The 16,970-nt window shown below is 43.7% G+C and overlaps 1 long non-coding RNA gene across 2 annotated transcripts in view; it reads right to left on the bottom strand.

Moving 5' to 3' along the window:
• Positions 1–16,970, bottom strand: part of LOC137324166 (uncharacterized) — a 107,841-nt gene that overhangs the window by 59,943 nt on the left and 30,928 nt on the right. Inside the window, exon 1 of one of the 2 annotated variants that reach the window (XR_010963526.1) lies at positions 11,714–11,811. The exons of the other annotated variant lie outside the window; for it this stretch is intronic. This is a non-coding gene — a long non-coding RNA (uncharacterized lncRNA). Of the gene's footprint in view, positions 1–11,713; positions 11,812–16,970 lie in introns of those variants that run through there. 2 annotated transcript variants of the gene reach the window in all.

Raw genomic sequence — 16,970 nt, 5'->3', positions numbered from 1 at the left:
TCTTAGTACAAAATAAATTGATCTAATATTAGATTTCATCACTTCAGTGTTTCCAGATTGTGATCAAGCTTTTCCTGTTGACATTAGACTTTAGTCTATACTTCTTTGATGGGGTTCCGGTATTTCTCTTATTTCACTGCAGATTACCAGTTTGCTTTAATATCTTCCTGTAACTGAATACAGGTCATTTCTTCCCTTGCAAAATAAAGAAATTCTCGTAGATATTGATGCATTATTGGCCATATTTTAAACATTAAATTAAATATTTTCGAAGGAAGATGCAGTGAGTCACAACATTACACTAGTTTTCCTGATAGGGCCTCTGAAATACTGAACATCCGTGTCAGATGCAGACAGTTGGCATGTATGGGTTAGGCTGCCGCGGGCAACACAGGAGGTGATTCATGTCATCACCACTTAGCAGAGGCGGTGGATGAAGCCAGCTTGCCATAAATGACATGGACTACAGCCAATCAGGAGGTATTGGCGAAACAAATAGGCAAAATGCCAGTCCAATAATTGAATGAATTCAGACAAATGCTCCAAAATTTGACTCTAAGCTCCAGCCACAGGAGTAGGCCTCTCCAAGAAAATGTTCCAGGAATTTACACCACCATATATAAATTCTGTCAGTAATAATAACATTTTTGTTCAGAACCATTTGATTTTTTATGTCATATGAATGTCACTTGCAGTCTAGGTTCAAATATGGTCTCTTGAGTGGGTACCACTGTGCACATGGCATCTGTAGAAATGTTTCCCAACAGCAGAGAAAATTGTCAAAAACAAATTTGTATTGACGGATTGTTATGCATCTAATGCCATGAAAATATCCTTCCTGTCCCTCCTGATATAGGACCTTGCATTGACTCCTGTACGATGGTCATTAGTATTTTGCTTCTCTATTGTCACACTGTCTACCACGATCAACAGCAGCTTGAGTACTCTCTGCAATTTTACTTCTCTCCCTGCAAGGAAGCACCTGGCCCCTGATCAGCACCTCCATCTTCCGCCCTGGCTGAGGCTGGAATTTAGGATTGCAAACTGCAAGGCACAAGTCAGGAGTGTGATGGAATACTCTCCACTTGCCTGGATGAGTGCAGCTCCAACAACACTCAAGAAGCTCGACACCATCCGCGTCAAAGTAGCCCACTTGATTGGCACCCCATCCACCACCTTAAACATTCAATCCCTCCACCATCGGCGCACTGTGGCTGCAGTGTGTACTATCTACAAGATGCACTGCAGCAACTCGCCAAGGCTTCTTCGACAGCACCTTCTAAACCCGCGACCTCTACCACCTAGAAGGACAAGGGCAGCAGGCACATGGGGACAACACCACCTGCACGTTCCCCTCCAAGTCACACACCATCCCGACTTGGAAATATATCGCCGTTCCTTCATCATCACTGGGTCAAATTCCTGGAACTCCCTGCCTAACAGAACTGCGGGAGAACCTTCACCACACGGACTGCAGCAGCTCAAGGAGGCGGCTCACCATCACCTCCTCAAAGGCAATTAAGGATGGGCAGTAAATGTTGGTCTTGTCAGCGATGCCCACATCCCATAAATGAATAAAAAAAACTCTGGTTGGACAGATTCGTGGAGTTTTCATCACATGACTTCCCGCCTCCAAACTGTTGCCGTTGGTCACCTGACATATCCATCCTCATGGTGCACAGCCTTCCTACACCAATCGGAAAGTGAATTATCTGATTGGATGATTTCTGACTGTCTCTCAAGCAGCATTTTTTTCCCGTGATCTGTATTTTTATAACAAGTAAACAAGAGTGTTCAAAGAAATTTTTTTAAAAACACAGTTTTTTATTGCCCCTGTGATTTTTCTCCTGGGTTGCTCGCAGCAGTGTCCTGGCAATTAGTCTTTAATTCCTGGAGATTCCAGGGCAATCCTGGAGGGTTGGCAACCCGACTGGAGCACCATAATTGTGAAAGTACAGAGGCAATCCTGTGATTTACTAATCCATGGTTTCTTGCAGCATCAGATTTCCAATGTGTTACTATAATTGGTATCTTCATTGTATTCACTCCATGACTGTGCCTATTGTATTCAAGTGATTTTCTCCAACTTGGATTGCTAGACAGGCTGCTCCATCTCCACAGACTTTGGGGTCTAAATTGGGCCACGTAGCACCTACGAAATGCGCTACACAGACTCTTGAGGACCCAAAGTGGCATCCGGAATGCGCATGCACACTTCTAGCATGACGTGCACCGGACGCCGTATTGGTAAAGGCGTTTGCGCACGCACAGATGACGAACGCCAGCACCATGAAAAGTAGGGAGAATATGCGGTAGATCAGTGTGCAACACTGCTTTAAAGGGACAGGTGCGATTTTGGAACTCAATGTTCCAGCAAATGCACTGTTTTAACCTCGCACAGCTAAAGAGGTCTTAAACAGCATGGAGGATCCCCCACCAGTGCTATTTAAAGGGATCATGCAGGAGTTACAGGTTAGTTGCTAGATTATTGCTTCTGGCTGGTGATGCATTTGTACCTGTTTTTGGAGGTCTCCTATACTTGAATATTAGGGTGTGGATTTCCGCATCGTTCTCTGATTTCCGCATCGTTCACCTGAGGAAGGAGGTAGCCTCCGAAAGCTTGTGAATTTAAAATAAAATTGCTGGACTATAACTTGGTGTTGTAAAATTGTTTACAATTGAATATTAGGGGGCGTAGCCTAAAAATTAGAGCCAAGACTTGCAGGAATGAAGTTAGGGAATGCTTCTACACGCAAAGGGTGGTAGAAGTTTGGAACGCTATTCCGCAAATGGCAGTTGATGCTAGCTCAATTGTTAATTTTAAATCTGAGATTGATAGATTTTTGTTAACCAAAAGTATTAAGGGATATGGGTCTAAGGCAGATATATGGAGTTAGGTCACAGATCAGTCATGGTCTTAATTGAATGGCAGAACAGGCTCGAGGGGCTAAATGACCTACTCCTGTTCCTATGTTTCTATCTTCCTATGTTCCTATAATAAAGATTCAATACTCTACAGGGAATGGGCTGGCTAGCTGACAGGCAAAAACAAGGGCAGGGGTGGGACAGGAATGCTGTCATCCTGAGAGAGGACAGCAGGTTCATGTTCCATGGAGTCACTGCCACTTGCTGCCTCCTGTTGTGCGTCACCTTCTCCTGCAAGAAAGCGGGACGTGTGTCGGTGAGTGTCCTGCAAGATGTTTGGGTGACATGCCTGTCATGGTTGAATAGCTGCCTGTGCTTGTGACCTGTGAGCTGTGGGTGTGCGGCTTGCAACAGTGGTAATGTGTGAGGGTGAGAGGAAACATCTGATTGGAAGAGTTGAGTACTGATGGAAAGAGTTTGTTGGTAGGTGGGTGATGGGGGGTGTAGTGAGTGGTGCAGTGGATGCGGCTAGTGGTGCAGTTGGTAGGAGATGCCACTTGACAGTTGACCTCACTCACCTTAACCACTCGTGTCAAAGCATTGAACTTCTTGCTGCACTGCATCCATGTTCGTGGTGATATGTGCCTGGCATTGACTTTGTCCCCTAGTGCCTCCCACTGACTCAGGAGCATATGCCTGGAGGGCCTCTTGCACCCCCCCCCCCCCACCCCGCTCCTGTGCATATAGGATGCCTCTCCTTCTGTCCACCTCTTGCACCAAGGCCTTTACTGCATCATCAAAGAACCTTGGTGTATGCACTCTCGCAGGCCTGGTACAAACTCAGATTGGCAGATTGGTGAGGTCTGGCATGCAGATTGGAGGATGTGGGATTTAGTAGTGTGCAACCTTTATTCAATGTTTTAAAATAACTCATCTGCACCTACTTCTGTGCTTTACGTGTGCGATGTTTGATCTCCGTTCAGACTCTGTACTGACCTGCAAATATAAGAGTCCCGCAAACTATGAGCAGCCCAGTTGTTGCTCATTAAAAATTCCAGAGGTCCCATCATCACCTTGCTGCAGCATATTGCAGCACAGATTCACTTCCCAATTGACTTCCACCACTTCCTGCAGCCACAATGCACCTTCCCTTTAAGAGGTGCAGGCTGCCTTTAAGTGGTACCAGCCACTCACAATATCCGGGCCCCTCTGCTGGTGAGCAGCCACTCAACAGCGGAGGTAGGCCTGGCCGCTCGCAGCAATCATAGAAATCACCAGGAAGCACGAATGTTACGTGCTGCCTGCATCTCAACGACTGGGCGTGGGTTAGTCGCATAATGCATGAACAGACTCTGTGCACTGTTCTGTATAATTTCTAGGGAATCATGTTTAGATGGGTTTACCTAGACTTGAAGTGCAAGTGGTGGGATCTATGGGAATGACTTAGCTAACATGTTATTTTTGGCAATGAGAAATACTGAAGTAACATTTTGTTTGCCTTCAGGGAATTAAATTCAAATTCCAGAATTCCCTTCCCCTTTCCGTGCGTTACAGATGAGGGTAACTGCTACAGCGCCTTCAGTTCTGTCGCCTATAGTGCCATTTCTCATGGCCATCTGCTTCAGTAGGAATCAGGCATTGATTTTGACCCACCCCACCCGGCAGGAATAGGGCAGAGGGCCTTTAAAATGGAGAGTTGTTACTTACCACCCCCTTCCTGCTGGAATTATGCTGTCCACCATTTTAACTGCTCACTGTAGTTCGGTAGTTGAGGCACCGGCTGGAAGCAGGCGGGAGCCTCATGAATTTATGTGAATTGGGGTCCTATTACATCAATGGGACCCTGATTGCATTTTAACTGAGTCTGAACAGGAAGCTACCACGGCTTTGCCGCAAGGTAAAGGCAGTTCGGCAGCTGTGGGGAAGAACAAAGAGGCCCTCCAAGGCAAGTGAAAATCTTTCTTCTCTGTGACTGGGAGGAGCAGAAGTGCTTCTTTTGGTGCCAGCTAGCAGCCTCTTGTTGCCCGAGCTTCCTCTCCTATCTGTCGGCCCTCATTTCGGGCGGCCAGCTGACTGGTGGCCTGCAGATGAGGCCCTGGGAGTTAAAAAACCCCGGGCCTCAAACTTAGGCCTGAGAATGCGTTTTGTGCTTGTTTTGTGCCCACCTGACCCCTAGGTTTCTGTTTGTCGTCTCCGCAAATTTCCCTCCGTTAGCTCAACACACATTCTGTCAACCTGCCTTTTGAAAGAGATACATCCTCCTTTATAAATCAGCAGCTTGTTAACTTAGTAGGTACGTATAGATCCTAGTTTCGAAAGACCTTAATGTGTGATTCTGCAAACAAATATTTGAAGTTGTCCATTGCTGACACTGTGCAAGGATTATTGAGAAATGATTCTCTGACAAAGATTCAAAGCACTTGTTTGTTTGAGAACAGAGTCCGTTTAAAAAAAATTAATAATGCTTCTCCCATTTTGAAATAACTTTCCTCCCTCCTTTCACTTCTTAAGAATCAGTTTGGCTCAGTGTTAACAGTCCTGTATCACAAACTTAGCTGATTCAGAATTTTAATTGGTTTATCGAAAAATTTAGGTGTAAAACGGGTGCTGAAGATTCCAATATGGACGGTCATCCTGCACTGCCCACCATATTGGATCAGCTCCTCCGTTGGTGTCCAGAATGTGCGCCGGAAGTATTGAAAATGCTCATTATAATATTTAAATAAGGGTCTTACGCTTGTTGTAGGACGCTTTTGTGAAATTGGTCTGTTCCAGCGCCTGCCTTGCCATGTGAGAAACACGCTCAGCAAATCATGATGCTAACAGACAGCAAGGACCCTACAGCAGCTTAATTTAAAGGGCTCAACCAGTCCTTACAGCTTTGTTGCTGCTTTGTCCTTTTAGGTTGCTGGTTAACGTCTGTGTGTTTTATTGCAGTCCTGGGTGGTCTGGTTGGGCTGCCTTGGGGGCTGGAGAACGAGGGGGAGCAGTGAAGAAGACAGGAGAGAGCAGGAGCAGCTGGGAGAAGAGGGAGGAGAGCACGGTGCAGGAGGCCCGACCCACAGCGTGTCTTCAGGTAGCACTTCTCATACCTCAACTTCACTGAGGAGCAATGTGTCAGGCGCCCTCGCTTCACAAAGGAGTCTGTCACTGAGCTACGTCACCTGCTGCAGCCACAACTGCAACCTCAAACCAGGGCATGGACAGCACTGCCTGTGGCCCTTAACTTTTCTTCAACGGGCTTCTTCCAGGCTGCAGTGGGTGACATCAGCGACATCTCCAAGTTTGCTGTGCACCACTGTATCAGGGAGGTCACCGAGACTCTCCACATCAGGACGAACACCTACTTCATTTCCCCAATAAATAAGAATCACTCTTGTGCAAGCCCCTCCGTGCTCATTTCCCTAGCTTAGTGCTTCTACAATGTGCATCTCCAGTGGCTACAGCTTGGGAGGTGGAAGGCAGATGAGCTTCCATTGAGGACACTTCAGATGATCTTGATGGGCAACCTTGAGCAGCTCTGGGCAGTGAGGGCCTGGCTGTGGTGTAGGGCAGGACAGTCCGGTCCAGTTGGCTGTGTGGTACTAATAAGGGCACTGGCGGAGTGGGTGGCAGTTGAGCAGGCATGCTGCCATCCTGAGAAAGGACAGCAGGTGCCACTCTCTTGGAGCCAAAGCCGCTCTCCTGGGATTGCGCCTCAACACTCCTACGGCTCTGTGCGAGAACAGAGTGCAGGAGTGATGTGACGCTCTGGAAGCCCCTGTCAACACTAGCCCCCAGAGCCATCCGAGCTTCCATGGCAGCAGTGTAAGCTGTCAGAAGAAGCTCCATCATAGTGGGCACCACTGTCATGTCCATGGAGCTGACCAATTGCTCCATGTTGGACAGAATGGTCTCCATGCTCTGCCTGAAGCCCCGACACCCTTCACGAGGTCTCCTGCAGCGTTGCCACTTGCCATGACCATGACTCTCCCTCTGCCTGTAATGGCCGGCACGTTTTCTTCCAGAGGGGAAAGCCTCCTCCAGTCGCTGCCTCCAGTCGCATGTTGTGCACGGCCAAGATGCAGAGCGGGAATTGCTGACTGCGTGCCTGACTCATGATAATAAGTTGGAAGACCAGATGAACAGGCACGTGCAGCGGCCACCCGATCCCCTACAGCGCTCGGCCAGTCCCCTGAGGCCCCTTGTCTTAGACTCCCCCACCAGAGGAAAAAAATGATCTCTATCTACCCTATCAATTCCTTTCAATATCCTAAAACCCTCAATCAAATTACCTCTTAACCTTCTATATACCAGGGAATACAAGCCTAGTTTATGTAATCTCTCCTCATAATCTAACCCTTGGAGCCCTGATTACATTCTGGTGAATCTGCTCTGCACTCCTTCCAAGGTCAATATATCCTTTCTAAGGTGCGATGCCCAGAAGTACTCCAGATGTGATCTAACCAAGGCTCTGTATAGCTGTAGCATAACTTCCTCCCCTTTATATTCTAGCCCCCTAGTTATAAAGTCTAACACTCCATTAGCCTTTTTGATTATTTTTTGTACCTGACTATTACATTTTAGTGATCTCTTTGGACCTTCGCTGTTCCTCACCCTTTAATTTTTTCACCCTTTAAAAAATACTCAGACCTTTCCTTTTTTTGTCCAAAATGAATGACCTCACACTTATCTGCGTTGAAATCCATTTGCCACAGTTTTGCCCACTCACTAAGTCTATCAGTGTCTCTTTGTAATTTTATGCTCCCGCCTACAATACTTACTATGCAACCAATCTTTGTGTCATTGGATATATGGCTCTCTATTGTGTTATCTAAGTCGTTAATAAATATGGTGAATAGTTGAAGCCCCAGCACTGACCCTTGTTGGGATACCACTAGTCACTTCCTTCCGATTCAAGTACATATCCATTATCCCTACTCTCCATCTTCTACTGCCTAACCAATTTCCTAACCAGATCAATAATTTGCCTTCAATTCCATGAGCTTTAATTTTAACCAACAGTCTCTTATGTGGAACCTTATCAAATACCTTCTGGAAGTCCACATTAACTACATCCATAGACATTCCCGTCTACTACTTTAGTTATTTCCTCAAAAAAATCAATTAGGTTCGTTAGACATGACCTACCCTTTACAAATCCATATTGGCTCTTTCTATTCAGCTCCAATTTCTCTAAGTGCTCAGTCACTCTTTCCTTAATTCTATATTCCAATAACTTCCCCACAACAGATGTTAGACTAACAGGACTATAATTTCCTGGTTTCTCTCTCTCACCTTTCTTAAATAATGGAGTTACAGTTGAAGTTTTCCAATCTAAAGAGACAATTCCTGAATCGAGAGAGCTTTGGAAGATTATGGCTGAAGCAGCTGGAATTTTCTCAACTACTTCCTTTTAAACCTTAGGGTTGAAACCATGAAGTCCTGGGGATTTGTCAGTCTTCAGTGCCATTACTTTTTCTAATACTGTTTCATTGCTTATGTTAATTTTAGTGAGTTCCAGTCCTTGGTTCATCATTAGTTTCCCTGGAATGTCAGGTATATTATCCTCTTCTTCTACTGTGAAGACCGTCACAAGGTAATTCTTCAACAAGTCTGCCATTTCCTTATTTTCATTTGCAATATTACCCACATCTGTTTTTAAAGGGCCCAGATTACCATTGACTACCCTTTTTCTTCTAATATAATTGTAAAACTTTTTGGGTTAAACTTGATATCCCTCACACGTTTCTTTTCATATTCCCTTTTTGTAGCTCCTGCTATCTTTTTTGTCTTCCTATGCTGTTCTTTATATCTCTCCCAGTCCCCTGGATCTACACGATTCTTTTCCCCTTTGTATGCTCTTTCTTTTAGTTTTATGTTATCTCTCACCTCTTTTGTTGACCATGGCTGTTTTATTTGGGAAGTGGTGCTCTTGTCCCTTAGGGGTATATACTGGTCCTGTATTGAGCTAAATTATTTTTTGAACACCTCCCACTGTTAATCTGTAGTTTTACTCGCTAACAGTTTTGACTAGTTTGCTGTCATCAGTCTCTGTCTCATCCCGTTATAGTTAGCTTTACCAAAATCTAGAATCTTAGTAACTGTGTTATGTTTCTCCCTTTCAAATCGAACATTGAATTCGCTTATATTATGATCACTGTTAGATAAATGTTCCCTTACTGTTAGATTATTAACTAAGTCTGGCTCATTTCTCATTTCTAAATCTAGTATGGCCTACCCTCTTGTTGGTTCTAGAACACATTGCTCCAGAAAACTAAATCAAAAGCAAAATACTGCGGATGCTGGAAATCTGAAATAAAACCAGAAAATGCTGGAGAAGCTCAGCAAGTCAGGCAGCATCTGTGGAGAAAGAAACAGAGTTGATGTTTCAGGTCAAAGACCTTTTGTCAGAACTAGAAGATGTTAAAAGAGTTAAAGATTTTGAGCAACTACAGAGCCAGGGAAAGGGGGGGTGGAGGAGGAAAGAACAAAAGGGAAGGTCTGTGATAGGGTAGAGGGCACGAGTGATTAAATGACAAAAGGGATGATGGTGCAAGGCAAGGAAGGTGGAAATGGGACAGGTTAAGAAACAAAAGATTGATCAGGTGTAGCTGTAAATGGCAGCAGCAGAACCATTTTCTGTTTTTACTCCAGAAAACTACCTTGAATGCACTCAAGAAATTCACTACCTTTCTGACTAGAGCTACTCTGCTCTTCCCAATCTATATGAAAATTAAAGTCTCCCATTAAAACAACTCTGCTTTTGATACAAGCCTCTCTAATCTCTGAATGAATACATTCTGCCACTTCATTGCTGCTATCGGGAAGCCTGTAGACAACCCCCATTACAGTTTTAAGTCCCCTCTTATTCCTCAATTCTAACCATAGAGCCTGCGCTGATTGCTTGCCCTTACCTATATCCTCTCTTACTAATGTTGTAATAGTATCTTTAATCAATAAGGCTACCACTCCTCCTCTTCCAGTTTCCCTACCCTTTCTAAAGATCATATAACCTAGAACATTTAACTCCCAATCATGACCAGCTTGCAGCCATGTCTCAGTAATGGCCACCATGTCACACCCTTTAAGCTGTATTTGAGATTTTAATTCACTCAATTTATTTCTTATACTCCGTGCGTTAGTATATAAAACTCTTGTTTGGGCAAGAGACCTTCTGCCCTGATGCTGTCTTTCTCACAACGTTTAACTTAACACGTTTCTTATTTGTCGCTCCTGCTGTAACTACTTTAGTTATTTTAGTATTCCCTTCACTTGGAGTATCTATTTCACTCTTTGTGACCTGAACTCTGTTCTCATCCCTTTTTTTTATCTTTAAACTATCATTTTTACTATTGTTTCCGACTGAGCCCTCCCCTCCATTTAAACTAATACTACCCTATTTATCCTTTCCGCTAGGACCCTGGTCCCAGCCCAGTTCAGGTGCAGCCCGTCCCAACGGTACAGCTCCTTTCTGTCCCTGTACTGGTGCCAGTGTCCCATGAGATGGAACCCCTCCTTCCAACACCACTCCTTTAGCCATGTGTTCAACTTCCTGATCTGTTTGTCCCTCTGCCAATTAGCACGTGGCTCGTGTAATAATCCTGAGATTATCACCCTTGAGGTCTTGCTTTTTAATTTAGCTCCTAACTCCTGATACTCCCCCAGCAGGACTTCCTCCCATTTCTTCCCTATGTCATTGGTCCCAACAAGGATCCCGACAACTCGATCTTCCCCCTCCTTTTCTAAATTCCTTTCCAGCCGCATTGAGATATCCCTTACCCTGGCACCAGGTAGGCAGCACACCCATTGGGACTTTCGATTGTGGCTGCAGAGCATGCCATCTATCCCCCTAATTATTGAATCCCTTATAACTACGACATTTCTATTCTGCTTTGGACAGCCCTCTGCTCCACAGTGCCCAAGTCAGCACTATGGCTGTCCTCCCAGCAATCTTTCTCCTTTTCCTCACAGGTATCAGGTACATTGTACCTGTTGGATAGGTCCAGTGTCTGCGGGACCTCTTCCTCTATCACCTCTAAGTTCCCCCTACCCTGCTGACTGACAGTCCTCTCCCCTTCCTGTACCTGTACTTTCCTCTGAGGTGTGACTGTACTCTGGAGAAAACTATCCAGAAATTCCTCCCCCTCCCTTATGTGTCGGAGTGTTTCTAACTCACACTCCAGCTCAAGGACTCTGAGCTGGAATGTCTCAAGGCAAAAGTATTTCCTGTGACAATCCGGGACAGATTGACTGATATAGGAAAGGAGAAAGAACTTGCATTCATATAGTACTTTTCACAACCTAAAGTTCTTCACAACCAATGAATTACTTTTGAAATATTGTCAATATTATGTAGGCAAATGCAGTACTCAATTTTTGCACAGCAAGGTCCCACAAACAGCAACACAAATGACCAAACAATCTGTTTTGGTGGTGTCAGTGGAGGAATGCATATTTACCAGAACACCAGCAGATCTCCCCTGCTCTTCTTTGATCAGTGCCATGGGATCTTTTACATCCACGTGAACAGGCAGAAGGGGCCTTGGTTTAATGTCTCATGCAAATGATGACACCTATTACACTATACTGTAGCACTCAGTACTGCACTGAAGTATCAGCCTAGATTATGATCTCAAGTCCTGGAATGGGGCTTGAACACACAATCTTCTAAGGCACGAATGCTGCCAACTGAGACAAGCGGACACTGATATAATTGTACGCAGTTATCTTATAGCCTATTTCTACTGTTAATTCTGCAGAGATTGCCTGACCTGAAGTAAATAAAGCCTCCCCTCTTTTCATCTTCCCTAAGTCAGTTCCTGCGCTGACATTGTCACCTTGATTGGAAGTTGTCAAACGTACTCACCTCAGCCTGTTTAGACCAGCTTGATAGGAATCTCTAGTTTCATAGCTCAAATCTGCACCAAGGTCAGGAGGTGGGAGTTTTTATTCCAGTGTGTAATCAGAGATCAGTCGGACAGTGTAAGGGAGCTGAGTTAACATCAGTAAATATACTTATTAACTCGGGCGGTTCAGCAACCTTGTCACTGTAATTATGTATATGTTGATTTAGATACCCTGTATTCTGTGACACAGTAACTCCTCCAAGCCAACCCTCCAGTGGTCATTAGCATTCATTGTTTAAATAAACTTGCTAAAAAAACAGAACTGAACATAAGTCAAGGAAAGAGAATGCACAAATTGATTATTGCAATGGTTTAAGTGAGCTATATTCCATAAATGTGGCCTAAGGAATCACTGGAATACATATCCTTGTCATTTTGAAAAATTAGTAAGCATTTTGTCAGCAATTTTGTAAATCATAGTAATTATGTTTGTTATGATACCCATTACTTTTAAATGACTAGTTTTTGTGGAGTTCAGTGTGGCTCTACAGCAATTGGATGATGGGAGATGTTTGGGTCCTTATTCCAAAATGGCCGTTTAGTGATTTTAATTTTGTATTCACATCTTTTGAATGATTTTTTTAATGCCGCTAATAATGAAACTTGTTATTTAAATGAAAAGCTTGTACAGTTTGCACAATATTTTTATTCCGATGCAGCATAGAAGCTAGTACCATTTAAATCTACTCACTCTGTACGGCATTGATGGATGTATAGCATCATGGATTGCCCTTCATGCGGTATTTGAAGTGGGCAGTGTTTGGTTATCATATCCTGAAATGATCTTGTATGTGATAATATTATTACACATTTACCACAGAGTATTAGCACTGCTAGTAATGCAACACTGTTACTACTGTTCTACATTTTCCACATAAATATTCAGTTGTAATAGAATGTCACACATTGACTACAACACCAATAAACTCAATTATTAGGAGGTGGAATGTGACTAAAATAAATCACAATGGTATTTTCCCAATTCTAAAATATCCGATTTGTACAGTATCGAGTCACATTTGTAAATTGTTTAAATACACCTACCCAATGCTCGATGTACATCCTTTGTTTGAAAGTTCACAAATGTCTTGTGAGCATAGGTGATGAAATTAGTCTTTGGCAATAGTGCAAAACAAGTGATAGTGAATCGGCAGCCTGCTTTAAACCCTGTCCGATTTTCTTTTCCATTGACTTCAATTAGTGTAATCTAATTCATCATAGCTGATCTGTACCTCAACTCCATTTACCTGTCTTTGCTCCATATTCCTTGATATCTGTACCTAACAAAAATCTATTAATCTCAGTTTTAAAATTTTTTATTGACCGAGCATCCACAGCCTTTTGGAGAGAGAGTTCCAGATTTACACTACCCATTGTGTGAAAAAGTGCTTCCTGATTTCACTCTTAAGTAGCCTTGCTTTCATTTTAGGATTGTGCCCCCTTGTTCCAGATGCCAGCAACGCCCCCCGCCCTACCCCCACCAGAGGAAATAGTTTCTCTGTATCTGCCCTATAAAATCCCTTTATCATTTTAAAGACCTCAATTAGATCATAGAGTCATAGAGTTATACAGCACGGATAGAGGCCCTTCGGCCCATCATGTCCGCGTCGGCCATCAAGCCCTGTCTACTCTAATCACTCTTCAACTTTCCAAACTCAATGACATGCACTGAACAACTGATAATTTGTACATTATAACTAGTAAACAATTAATAATACTTCAAAAACCAAGCAAGAGTGCAGATAAGGGTTTAAAGACCTCACAAGAGTGGCAAATATTGACGGTGATCCATAATAAAGGATAAGAATGGAGGTGCACCTCCTGAGTACATACTGTTGTACAAAGAAAAGTGGCCATATTTTTTCCATTTTATGAACATGGAGGAAATCACATCTACTGGATCATTATATTCTGGCAAGTTACTTTTAAGCATTATGAATGTAAGGAATCTTACAACACCAGGTTATAGTTCAACAGTTTTATTTGAAAATCACAAGCTTTCGGAGATTATCTCCTTCGTCAGGTGAGTGAGTGAATGAGAGGTTCTCAAATCGCATATCTTATATTAGGCTGGGAATCAAAGGTGTCGTTGGTGTTCAGATAGGTTAGCCACGGAAAACAGTATGCTCCAGTATACTGAATACACAAGGGTCAAATTACACAGACAAGGAGAGAAAGAGACCCGAAAGGCAAAGAGAGAGAGAGAATGTCCAGTTGTATTAAAAACAGATAACTTGTTTTTCCCGCTGGTGGGGTTACGTGTAGCGTGACATGAACCCAAGATCCCGGTTGAGGCCGTCCTCATGGGTGCGGAACTTGGCTATCAATTTCTGCTCGACGATTTTGCGTTGTCGTGTGTCTTGAAGGCCGCCTTGGAGAATGCTTACCCGAAGATCGGTGGCTGAATGTCCTTGACTGCTAAAGTGTTCCCCGACTGGGAGGGAACCCTCCTGTCTGGCGATTGTTGCGCAGTGTCCGTTCATCCGTTGTCGCAGTGTCTGCATGGTCTCGCCAATGTACCATGCTCCGGGGCATCCTTTCCTGCAACGTATATGCAACTTAAGCATTATGAGGCAGGGTTTTCAACTTTCCACCCAGGCGTGCAACTGACGGAGAAGGTTTCGCTGTGAGTTGTAGACTCCCATTGATTTCTCCTTTTAGATAGAATGATGTTTATAGGAAAACCCAATGAAAAGGTTGATGCTGCAGCAGATGAGCTGGTCCACAAGATTTCCCTGGCAACAAATTCCTCAGAATTTTCCAGACACTAGTCTGCCACAAAATTACCCAAAAGGACAATTTGGCCGCATCAAATAAAGCCTCCAGGACCAATTGTGCAGTGAAGTAAGAAGCTTAAAAATGTAAATGTTGGTGTGCTGATGCATTCTGGCTTTTTAACCCCACAGGGAGTCTGAATAGTGCCAGCATTTTGTAAAGATTGCACTTATAAATTTGACTGAGAAACAAGGTTAAGCAGAGAGTTATTTAAGTATCATTTACCTAACATCACAGTACTGATCCGTGAAAGTTACAAACAAAAGTGTCTGCATGTTTTAGATGACATGTACTCTATGGGTTGTGGGCAGTTTTAAAGCATATTTTCACTGTTGGCTATCCTGCACTAAAACTGCAGTGGCACATTACTCAATAGTCATGGCATGTTTGGAAAATGAGCCTAGCATATTGTTGACCAAAGTAGTGGGAGCACACTGCTGTTCTCAGCTCTTTTAGAATGCTTTGTTTCAGTGCCTATGTTATCTGAAGTCTTGATGTCTGACACAGAATTCCTCAGACAATATGAGAAGTGCAGGGTGCTAACAGATTTGACATTAGCATCTTGTGCTCTACATTGCTCAGGGCTTTTTCTTAACCTGGTGAAAGCAGAAACTCAATGGCCCCGATATTTATGGGGATGCGGGGAGGGAGCGGGGGTCACTGTCTCAGTGGCCAGGAAACCCTTAAATACGGGAAAGGCGGAGGTCCTGCTGAATTTCAGACTATCATAGAATCATAAAATGATTTCAGCACAGAAGGAGGCCATTCGGCCCATCGAGCCTGGTGCGGCTCTTTGTAACAGCAATCCAGTTAGTACCATTCCCCCGCTCTTTCCCCGTAGCCCTGCAAATTTTTTTCCCTTCAAGTAATTATCCAATTCCATTTTGAAAGCCATGCTTGAATCTGCTTTCACCACCCTTTCAGGCAGTGCATTCCAGATCATAACGATTTGCTGCGTAAAAAAGTTTTTCCTCATGTTGCCTTTGGTTCTTTTGCCAATCATCTTAAATCTATGTCCTCTGGTTCTCGACCTTTCCACAATGGGAACAGTTTCTCTTTATTTACTTTATCTAAACCCTTCATGATTTTGAACACTTCTATCAAATCTCCTCTTAACCTTCTCTGATCTATGGTAGTCATGATGTGGAGATGCCGGTGATGGACTGGGGTTGACAATTGTAAACAGTTTTACAACACCAAGTTATAGTCCAGCAATTTTATTTTAAATTTAAAATAAAATTGCTGGACTATAACTTGGTGTTGTAAAATTGTTTACAATTCTCTGATCTAAGGAGAGCAACTCCAGCTTCTCCAGTCTATCTACGAAATTGAAGTCCTTCATCCCTGGAACCATTCTAGTAAATCTTTTCTGTACCCTCTCTAAGGCCTTCACATCCTTCCTGATGTGCGGTATCCAGAATTGGACACAATACTCCAGCTGTGGCCGAACCAGTGTTTTATAAAGGTTCAACATAACTTCCTTGCTTTTGTACTCTATACCTCTATTTATAAAGCCTAGGATCCCATATGCTTTTTCAATCGCTTTCTCAACCTTTCCTGCCACCTTGAAAGATTTGTGCACATATACCTCCAGGTCTCTTTGTTCATGCACCCCCTTTAGAATTGTACCATTTAGTTTATATTGTCTCTTCTCATTCTTCCTGCCAAAATGTATCACATCGCACTTCTGTGCGTTAAATTTCATCTGCCATGTGTCCACCCATTCCACCAGCCTGTCTATGTCCTGTTGAAGTCTATTACTATCCTCCTCACTGTTTGTTACACTTCCAAGTTTTGTATCATCTGCAAATTTTGAAATTGTGCCCTGTACACCCAAGTCCAAGTCATTCATAGGGGGGGGAGAGATCGCAGAGGGTCTGGAGATCGTTGTGGGGGGAGGTCTGGAGATCGCGAGATGGGTCGGTTAGCTTGGGGGGCCGGGGAGAAGTACTCCTGCTCCTTCTGGTCCACAAGCAGTGCTGGAAAAGCACTTACCTGATGGATCCAATAGTTCTCGCCTCCCTTTAGCTCCCAAGCCCCGGGACATCCGGCCTGCAGCTGTTAAATCCAAATGGCTGTTAAAATACGAGGCACACAGCCTCATTAATATATTATAATTATTGACCTGCCTCTCAAGAGGCAGGTTGGGGATGGATTTCCCATTTTTAAGAACTTAACCCCCCCCCCCACCCCTCTCACGCTCGTCCTGGAGGGTTAAAATTCCCCTCAATGGGTTTGGAACTGTGATACCCTTAAATTGCATGGTGCTGTTTTGCCTTTATAGTGCAGGTACCAGCTTCAGACTGCTACCTATTTCAGAACAGTGAGAACTAGCACTACAAATTATATTGGCCACTCCACACAACTTTCGACTTGGCGAAAGTAAAGCTTCGCACATGTGTCCCTCAAACTTGCTGTCAACTTTCATTTACTAACTTTAAA

The sequence above is a fragment of the Heptranchias perlo genome, chromosome 8, assembly GCF_035084215.1.
Source record: "Heptranchias perlo isolate sHepPer1 chromosome 8, sHepPer1.hap1, whole genome shotgun sequence".
Lineage (NCBI taxonomy): Eukaryota > Metazoa > Chordata > Chondrichthyes > Hexanchiformes > Hexanchidae > Heptranchias > Heptranchias perlo.
Note: the sequence above shows the minus strand (reverse complement) of the source record. Positions and strands in the feature narration are given on the sequence as shown.